At 32.4% G+C, this 10,428-nt stretch overlaps 1 long non-coding RNA gene across 1 annotated transcript in view; it reads right to left on the bottom strand.

Annotated features, from left to right (window-relative positions):
* Positions 1-2,306: 2,306 nt before the first annotated feature.
* LOC112637557 overlaps positions 2,307-10,428 on the bottom strand; it is a 126,455-nt gene continuing 118,333 nt past the window's right edge. Inside the window, exon 3 of the long non-coding RNA XR_003122608.1 lies at positions 2,307-2,529. This is a non-coding gene — a long non-coding RNA (uncharacterized LOC112637557). The remainder of the gene's footprint in view (positions 2,530-10,428) is intronic.

Genomic DNA, 10,428 nt, shown 5'->3' with positions numbered 1-10,428 from the left:
GCTTGGTGGAGGCGGAAAGGGGGAGGAGGGGGGGGGATAAACCGGGCACCCACGAGGGCATCAGAACCCGTTGCGAGTATTATCGGCGCGCGAGAAGCTGGACGCGCGAACGTCGGCGGAATATCAAGGAGCTTCTTTCCGGAGAACGCGCGGATGCCGCTCTGGCGTAAGAAAGGCTGAATGGGAAAGGGCGAAGCGGGGGAGAGGGGGAGGGGGAGGAGGAGGAGGCTGTCGCTGACGGAGGGCCTTGAAAGGGACTGAAAATCGCAATCGGTTGCGGAGTCCTGAATGGAGGAGAGGCCTGCCGAGTCGGCCTCTTTCATTACTACTCGCTTTTTCTCCTGGCTGGAGTAACGTTGCCACTGGCAGACGGATAATTAAAGAGATACGCTCGCTTGCGTTTTTGTTCGCCGCTCTTTAAGCGGCTCCTCCGATTGAGACAGATTCCGCGGATTAAAGGGTCTCCAGGAACGCTTTTCTGTAAATTGAGAAATGTCAATTTTACTCGATAATACAGTGAGATTTTAATATTACATTTTTTTTTTATAAAGATCGCTGTATAATTATTAGGTGCGCAATGATGCGTTGTTTATTTGAGTGAATAATCAATTATATTTTTATAATCAATTATATTTTTATAATCAATTATATTTTTATAATCAATTATATTTTTTTATATAAGTCGCGCTAAGTTTGTCCTCAACATTCATTTTTTCACAAGTCATAGTAGATTATTAACATATTTTATGAGAATTGATTGTAATTTATGAATCTCTGATTACATCATCATTATAAGAACGAGTTTGATTGACAATCATCGTTGACCTGGTGACAGTGATAGAAAATGCGCATTGAATTATTGATCTTTATCTATATAAGGAGATTTCCGTGCTAACGGTTATTTCTCTAGGAAACTTCAAATTGCGCTACACAAAAACTGTAACATATACAAGACATTTCTTAATAAGTGCGAAAGATTGTAGGAGATGATTCTTTGTCGAAAATTAAAGGGGGTTTTTTTATAAATATCCCTCCCTGTGGAGTTACACTCCTCCAAAAATGAGGTTTATTTAAAAATTAGGTTTTTATTTTTTAGATTTTTAGATTGTTATTATAATTTTGTTTTTGTTCCAATTTTTCCAACATTTACTCTAATTTTATTTTTATTTTAAAATTTAACTTCTCGTAATTCGAAACCTATGCTATTTAGCATCGTGCTGTGTATTTTATTTTTTTTCTTAAAAACTATTGATTTTATGAAAAAAGTAAAAGAAATAAAAAAGTTTCTAAATAAATCGAACTTCTTAATGCATATTTTTAGATGATCATATTCCGGCACATTAAGAAGTTTTAATAAAAAATTGAATAGAAGTTGCTAGTTTCATCTCCTTATAATAATACGGAAGGCTGAGAAAAATATTAATAAATAACTTTCTTACTAATAGAAAATATCCACCCAATTTCATTTCTTTAACTTGTTCCAAATTTGAGAAGAAAATAAAAACCTAATTTTTACCCCCATTTTTGGAGGAGTGGAACTCCATAGGGGAAAAAACCCTCTTTAATTTTCGACAACGAAACATCTAAAATTTTTTGCACTTATTAAGAAACACTCTTGGAAAAGGAAAAAAGTAGAATATTAGTTTTCACAAAAAGTAGAATATTAGTTTTCAGTTAAAATCTCAAAATTAATACATAATTGATAAAACATAAAGACCAACTGGAAGGAATGTTCCTCTCATCACGTATTGTCCGTTTCGTGGAAGGGGCATGATTTTGTCCACCGTAAATTATCGAGTGGGATTCCAAAGCGAATTCTTACGTGTGCACAGGGAATATCTTCTTTCTGGATTGGATGTGAAGAGAAATTTTGTGCCGATTCGTTCCCTTTGCTGATTGTCCCTTTGCGCGGATTTTATTGGCGAGTCGTGACATTCCGATGATTTCATGCTGCCCATACAACAATTTCCATTATCGGGGTCTGCTTCAAAAGTCGTCGTTCAATCGAGAACGTTGAAGAATCTGTACAGGATCCAACGTTTCGCCTCACATTCGAAATCAAGTTTGTTTCCGTTTTTCACTGTTAACGCCATTCGTTTTGATGTTCCCGAAATAAATCGAAAAAAGCTTGAGTAATTTATTTTGAAGGATCGATAATCATATTTTATTGCTCGTATGATTATCTCACAACTATAATAAAAGTGAAAACAGTACAATTAATCATAATTTATTGTTAACAATTTTTAAAAAACTCAAGTCGATTTATACTAATATCATAAATATATCATTAACTTTCACATTAAAATTCAATCTTTTTTTTTTTTATTCTTCTCAGCCGCGTTGCATCCATTAGTGCATTTTTTTAGAGAAGCTGCACTGCTTATCGGAATTTGTTTTAAGAGCCTTTTGCGTTTGTGTGCGATTTGCACGGAACAAACATCTTCACCGCACCGTTTTACTCTCCGAGATCGTTTCTTTGCTCTCGAGTGTTTCTTGCAGAACAGCGTCGCACCACTACTGGAAATCGTTCTGTAAATACAAATACGTGTTTTGTGTACTTATCTGAAAGTACACGCGAAAGTATTGCTCGAATGCATTGCCCGAAAAATCGGCAAATCGAATCCCCTGCAAAATGCACGAAATTCACTCTATTGGCCGATATTATTAATATTTTCTCAAGCGTACCTCAACAAAAAATGTACAGTTACCGAGAGAAGTTATTAAATATATATCTGATTTTTATCAAATGCATCGTGATCCGTTTGATATTATTAAACGTACGAGACATTTATTATTTAAGTGATAGTGCAAGATTGCAAATTAGAATAAATGTCTTGATTATATGACATATTAATGACATATCGATTGTTGGACTATTTAATGCTATCAATATTAAATAATCACATTTATTCAATTGTCACACAAGAAGGTAGGACAATTAATTTAATAAAATTTTAATAAATTTTTAATAAAATTTAATTTAATAAAAATTTAATTTAATAAAAAGACAAAATATATTTATAGAATAATTTGATCTCTCGAAATTCTGTCGAGTCGTTTGAGCTAGAAGCATAGAGGCCACGATACGTAGCAATTTTATTATTAGTGCCATAATTAATTTGCCAAAAGTTACGATAATTAATAATTAATTATTACAATAATTAATAATTGATAAAAGTTAGTTTTAAAAAACATACAGGTGAATATATTTTTCTCGTCTTAAATATAACATCGTCAAAAAATCGTGTCAACCGAAATAATAAATTCCATATTTTCATAACTTATGCATAGCTTTTATAATAATTAATTCGGATAATTGAGATCCTTTTGACCGATATTTCCTCGATGTTGAAAATAGAGCATTCCTTCTTGAGGATGTGAAAAATTCATTAAACGAAGTTCTTTGGCCGCGAGAAACGATCGATATTTCCCCTCGACGAAATATTATTGCGGTCAAATTAACAAAGCCGTTTCATCTTTCGAGATTAGTAATCTACTCGGTTGATTGCGCGTGATAATTTAAGGCAACACGAGCTGTTCCTCGCTAAATGCTTTACCGAGAATCGCGCTCTGTAAATAGAGAACGTGTTTTGTGTGCTTAGCTAAAAGTGCTCGAACTTGCGGTGTAGAGGGAAACCAAGTGGCTCATAGTCGCTAGTGAAACATACTCGATTTTAGCAAATCGATAACAGTTTACGTAAATGATGATGCAAGCACATCGTGTAATTAATTTTGTTGAGAAGATGTCGACAGATATCTGCTTGGAACTCCTCTCTGAACATAATTTAATGTGTCTTTTAAAAGGATTATTTGTTTGTTGTAGCAAAACAGAAGAAACTATACCATAATTTTTCATTATCGAATTTTTAATTTCACATCAAGCGAAAAAAAAGAGAGAAATTGGAAGAAAAGCCAGAGAAAATCTATTTTTTAATTATAATAAATTATAATAAAAAAAATAAATTATATAAAATTATAATAAAAAAATAAATTTTATTATAATTATATAAAATTATAATAAAAAAAATAAATTATAATAAAAAAAAATTAGAACGCGCTTGACAGTATTTTGTAGAATTTTAAAGCGATGAGAAAAATAGAAGAACGTATTTGTTGATGATTAACATGTCATCGTTTACATAAATATTCTTAGAACTTAGAACCAAATAAAATTGACTATATAATGATAAGTTCAAAGTCTTGCGCTGCAAGAAATCGTTATTAGCGTGCCGACGCACATAGTTTCCCGGGAATAATGGTGAAGCAATTATTATTCATAATGTGCATCATGATAAACAAAATGCGACAATCTGTTGCATTAAATGACATCAGTGGAAATTGATAAACTCCACGTACTTGCTGTCGCAATTTTCCCTTGAAATATAAAAGCCTAATAAATACAAATAAATAGCTTCACAAATATTTAATTATTTTATTATTTAATGATTATTTTTATTTTATTGAAATTTTATTCTTTTGAAAATAATTTAGTAGAAATAAATTTTACATTGATTTATATTCGGAGCGTGTTTAAAATATTTATAGTCGAATTTATTAAATTGGAAAAGCACTGCTCTATACTTTATGCAATAATTGATATATTCATTAATAGTCATATCACTAGTTATACATATATGTGCATATTGGAAAAGCGCTGTTTTAATTATGGATAATTATGTCAAATAGTTATATCATATATGTATATCGCACATATATATTTATACATTTTCTGACACGTATATTTTCTAAATTACACCCAAGATGCTATTCAAAATATTCGGAGTTATATAACACGAGAAATTATTCGCTCAAGGACGTGCGACAGATTTATTTTGCTCGTTAATTAAACGCGCTTCGCAAGTAGAATTATTTTAAATATTTCTCGTTAAAAATTGTACTTTTATATAATCGAAGCGAGCTTTGACGAGTTTAGACGGATTTATTCTGGCCGCGGACTGATTTGCGTTTGAAAACGCCTGCGAAACATTTATTTTCGCGAATTATACAACGGAAATAAACCGTGCGGCGGGCGGAAAAGTATGCGAAAGCTTGTGAGAGGAGTTCTTCGAAGAACCGGAATAAGCCTACGAAGTGCACATTTGATTAGTCAGCTCAAACATCGGTGGCTTGGGTCCAATTTTCGGTGGCAACACTTCTTATTGCTTATTTGCCGCGAGATGAAATTCCTCATCTTTCTATCTTTATTTGTTTGCCTATTTGTCTATCTCTTTGTTTGGGATAACTTACAATTTTTTTATAAAATTCCTAAATTAATGAAACGATCGCGAATATTATCCGCGATAATACTAATATTCCGATTGATTTTCACGAAATCTCTCTTTGGCAAAGATAATAATAAATGTATTTATTAAGAAAAATTTTATTATGTCCCTATAATAATGATACACAAATATCATTCTATATTACAATCCTTCGATTTTACTAAGATTACAAATTTAGATTATTTCAGGATTGTATTTTAATATAAAAAAAATTTTTTAAATAAAATAAAAATTTATTTTTTCTATAAAATATCTGCCTCTACAATCCTTCGATTTTACTAACAATAAGATAACAAATTTAGATTATTTCAGGATTGTATTTTAATATATAAAAAAATTTTTTAAGTAAAATAAAAATAAAAAAAAATTAGTTTTTATATAAAATATCTGTCTCTTACGATTCCACGATTTTCGTCTCGTGAATCTTCTTTTACGACGATTAATTTGGAAAATGAGGACTATCGAGCGATTTACATTCAGAAGGACTTATGAGATGCTTTAGAATGCTCGATACAAAAATTGGTCTGACGCAAGCGAGGCTAGTCGCAATTTCTCTCCTTTTGTTCCGGCTCGGCCATGCGCGGACAATCACGGTCAATTTATGCGTCATGATTCGCGCATTCGTAGAAACGATTCGCTAGCCGTCGGCGTTGGTCATAGGTCTCCTCGTATTGTGACATAGGCCGGTCGGGAATGTCGTTAATTCGCGGAGAGATCGGCGCGAAGGTCGACGCGCCGCTGTCTCCTGACTCGTATGGACATTATCATCCGGGAATGACACGACTCGTTAGAGCGTTACGCCCACGCGATCGCCATCGAACCGTTAACTATGAATTTATTCCTCGCAGAGCGCTCCTCTATTCCTGCTGTAATTTCCTTGCAATTATGCGATTTACATTTTAATTATAAAAAATAAACACCCATCCCTCTTTGCTTTTTAATTTAATATTATAATTTATCATTATATTAATATTATATTAATTTAATTAGATTAATTATTTTATTAATTTAATATTATATTATTTTAATACTATAATTTATTATATTAATTATTTTATTAATTTAATATTATATTATTTTAATATTATAATTTATTATATTAATTATATTAATTATTATATTAATTTAATATTATATAATACATATATTTAACACACAATATATTTTTTAAATTTAATATTAGTTAGAATAATAATTTTGTATCGTGATAATTGAATTATATTCTCTCGTTGGAAATATGAATTATATCTATTTTTTAATTGGCGCCGTGGACAGAGTAATTCTTGGATTGACATAATGTTATCTACCTGAGAAACTAAGAAAACTGACGGAAAATTCACGGAAGAATTCGAAGTATCCGAGAAGAATTCTCGACGTGAGAAATAGTATAGTAAACAAAGCGGTATACTCTGAAAATATTCGCGACACATGATATTCGGGCGAAAAAAATGTACTTGACTCGACTCGAAGTCGGTGCCAAGGCGAGCGTCGAAGACAAACGAGGCTTTCGAAAAATGTCACACTCGAGGACAATCGCGTATCCCTGCGAGGTGGAGTTCGCGAAATGGGGACGCGAGAGTCCGATCGGGAATGCCGTGGGCGGAATCCCTTTCCACGAAAAAAAAAAAAAAAAAAAAAAATCGCATTAAAGCTCGCGCTATCATCTCTCGCATTTCGCGTCGCCGGTGACGCGGCCTCAAAAATACATGCGACGCGAATTTTAATGCAACGAGGTGCAATCTCGCGGTAACCTTTGAGGACGCGACAACGGGAATCGAAGCCAAGGCGAGGCGAGTTTGCCGAGAGACCGAAAAGCTCGCGCTAGTTCAATGCTATAATCATTCAAAGGCATGCTATTTTCGGTACAGGTGGGTTCGCGGAAAAATAAAGCATATAAAAAAAAATTTTTGTATTAAAAAATTTTTGTAAAAAAAATCTATGTAATTATTTTAACGCTTGATGTAATATTTTTAATAATCAAATCTGATGCAAATTGTGGGTTTTAATTCCTTAATATGAGGATTAGCAATTTTAAAAAATGCAGATTTGTTTGAGAAATTCCCTTTAGAAGTGTAGATTTCGATTTTCTTAGGTGAGCAAATTTCTGCATTCCAAATTCAATATCCTCCATTTTCCGCATTCAATTCATAATTAATAATAACGTGTTGGTGAAACAAGAAAATTATTTTTTGATTAACTGTTCTAATTGTTTGATAATATTTTTAATAGTCAAATCTGATGCAAAATATTCCCTTTAGAAATGTAGATTTTGATTTTCTCAGATGAGCAAATTTCTGCATTCCAAATTCAATTTCCGCCATTTTCCGTATTCAATTCATAATTAATAATAACGTGTTGGTGAATCAAGAAAATTATTTCTTAATGAACTGTTTTAATTGTTTGATAATATTTTTAATAGTCAAATCTGATGCAAAATATTCCCTCTAGAAATGTAGATTTTGATTTTCTCAGATGAGCAAATTTCTGCATTCAAAATTCAATTTCCGCCATTTTCCGCATTCAATTCATAATTAATAATAACGTGTTGGTGAAACAAGAAAATTATTTCTTAATGAACTGTTTTAATTGTTTGATAATATTTTTAATAGTCAAATCTGATGCAAATTGTGGGTTTTAATTCCTTAATATGAGGATTAGCAATTAAAAAAAAATGCAGATTTGCTTGGGAAATTCATCGTATTTGAAAGAGAAAGGATTTTTGCTCCAAATTTGTCATTTTATTTTCGGGCCGACTAGAAACGGTGGCGCAAACAAACCAAAATTAGGCTCGTGAGAATCAGGGAATTCCACTCCCACGCTTTTGCATGCCAGGGCGGCATAAGAGGGAGAGAGAGTATGGCGTTCTGCCAAAGTGTGACGTCGAAATGTGAACACACACGCATACACACATACACATAGACACAATGCGCATCTCTTCTTTGGTTATCTTATTCTTCTCCCCTCGTTTACTTCAAATCGTTTACCTCATTGCGGAAGTAACTGCGGTTGTGAAAAAGTTTTCCTGGAAGCTTTCCGGTTTAATCTTTTGTAAGTTGGGAAAGCACGCGATACTCTGTATCATTTCTGCATGAGAGATTTATATAGATCTGAATGCATCGTTTGTTTTTGCGCAAGCCTACATTGACATTAAAATAATTAATAAATTTTTTTAAATAATATGAAAGATAAAACATTTTTTTAATGCACTTTGCGAGTAATTTCCTGTCGAAACGAAAAATAAATTTAATGATAAATTCTATAAATCGAATAACAATAAAGGAAATTAATTTCGTTGCTTTTTATTCCAAAAATTACTCGCTATATTTTTCATCAATTATAAATGATATAAATGATGTAACGCGTGGAATTTATTATTAGAGATTTAAAAAGCATCGGGGAAAGCGAGAAAGAGAGAGATAGATATAAATGAATAAGTGAATGTAGAGATACATAAAAGAGTTTGACTCTGCAAGCGATCGTCGAAGAATCATGTCTCCGAAATAAGAATCATGAGAAATAAGGAAACACATTCCTAGTGTCAGGATAGCATAAAATCGTATCGTTCGCTCTCAGCTGACGTTAAAATTGCAGAGAACATACATATACAATTTATTCTCCTCTTCTGTCTTCGTAAATGATACATTTTTTACACAAATGTATTCCTCTTTCCTAAGATGTCGGAAGGATTCACACGGGACTTATTAAATTATTCGCGGAATTGATCCGCGTGTATCGTGAAAATGTAAAATCTTTCTCCCTCGAGCGCTTTAAAAGCCCACGTGAAGAATCGACAGAAATGAAAATACATTGCATCGCATTGATCGACGACGAACTCGACCCAAGGATATCATGACGTACACGGAATCAGATAAATTTCATGTTTGGAGTCAGATAATCGCGGAGATGGAAGATCGGATTCTTTTCACGATGAAATCTCCTCCTGAAAGATCCTTGAGAATAATCCGTGGGTTGACTTGTATAGGGTGTTTCTTAATAAGTGCGAAACATTTTAGGATTTTAGGTGATGATTCTTTGTCGAAAATTAGGGGAGGTTTTTCATATAAACGTATACTCTTACATCTCTCCCTGTGGAGTTTACACTCCTCCAAAAATAGGGGTAAAATTAGGATTTTATTTTTTAGGTTTTTATTATTGTTTTTTTATTTTTATTTTATTTTTTAGATTATTTATTTTTGTTTTCCAATTTTCCCAACATTTACTCTAATTTTATTTTTATTTTAAAATTTAACTTCTCGTAATTCGAAACCTGTGCTACTTAGCATCGTACTGTGCACGATAACGTGTTTTATTTTTTTTCCTTGAAACTACTGATTTTATGAAAAGAATAAAAGAGATAAAAAAGTTTCTAAATAAATCAAACTTTTTAATGCAAATTTTCAGATAATCATATTCTGGCTTATTAAAAAGTTCTAATAAAAACTTGAATAGAGGTTGCTAGTTTCATCCCCTTATAACAATATGGGGGAGGCTGGGAAAAATATTAATAAATAACCTTTTTACTAGTAGAAAATATCCATCTAATTGAATTTCTTTAACTTGTTAAATTTGAGAAATAAATAAAAACCTAATTTTTACCCTCATTTTTGGAAGAGTGTAACTCCACAGGGAGGGATGTTTATTTGCAAAATTCCCTTTAATTTTCGACAAAGAATCATATGTTAAAATTTTTTGCACTTATTAAGAAACACCCTGTATATTACATGTATAATTATTTACTATTCATGAATCGATGCTCGCGCCAAAAATGGAGCTCCGCTTGATGAAGAAGGAGAAACTGCTCGACAATGGCGACTACTTCCTCCTTTTCGTTCGCGATTCAAATAAACGTACCTGCTTTGCATACACGCCGCATAAAAAGACGCGCTTCGGAATGAAAGCGAGTCACTGTTCGATGGATCGTGCGCACGAATAATTCTCGATAACTTATGTAAGGAATGATGATTGTACGTTTACGAAGGAAATGCGATGCACGCATCATTAAACATTGCATAAATTATTAATTTTTTCGTAATCTTCATTACAATATTAACTTGTCAAGAATCAAGTATAAATGTAATATTTTCATATTTATGGCGCAGGAATTTATTTTTATCATTATTATAAATTACCGTAACTTTTTCGCGAT

The sequence above is a fragment of the Camponotus floridanus genome, unplaced genomic scaffold (genome assembly GCF_003227725.1).
Source record: "Camponotus floridanus strain SB8 unplaced genomic scaffold, Cflo_v7.5 scaffold18, whole genome shotgun sequence".
Classification (NCBI taxonomy): Eukaryota; Metazoa; Arthropoda; class Insecta; order Hymenoptera; family Formicidae; genus Camponotus; species Camponotus floridanus.
Note: the sequence above shows the minus strand (reverse complement) of the source record. Positions and strands in the feature narration are given on the sequence as shown.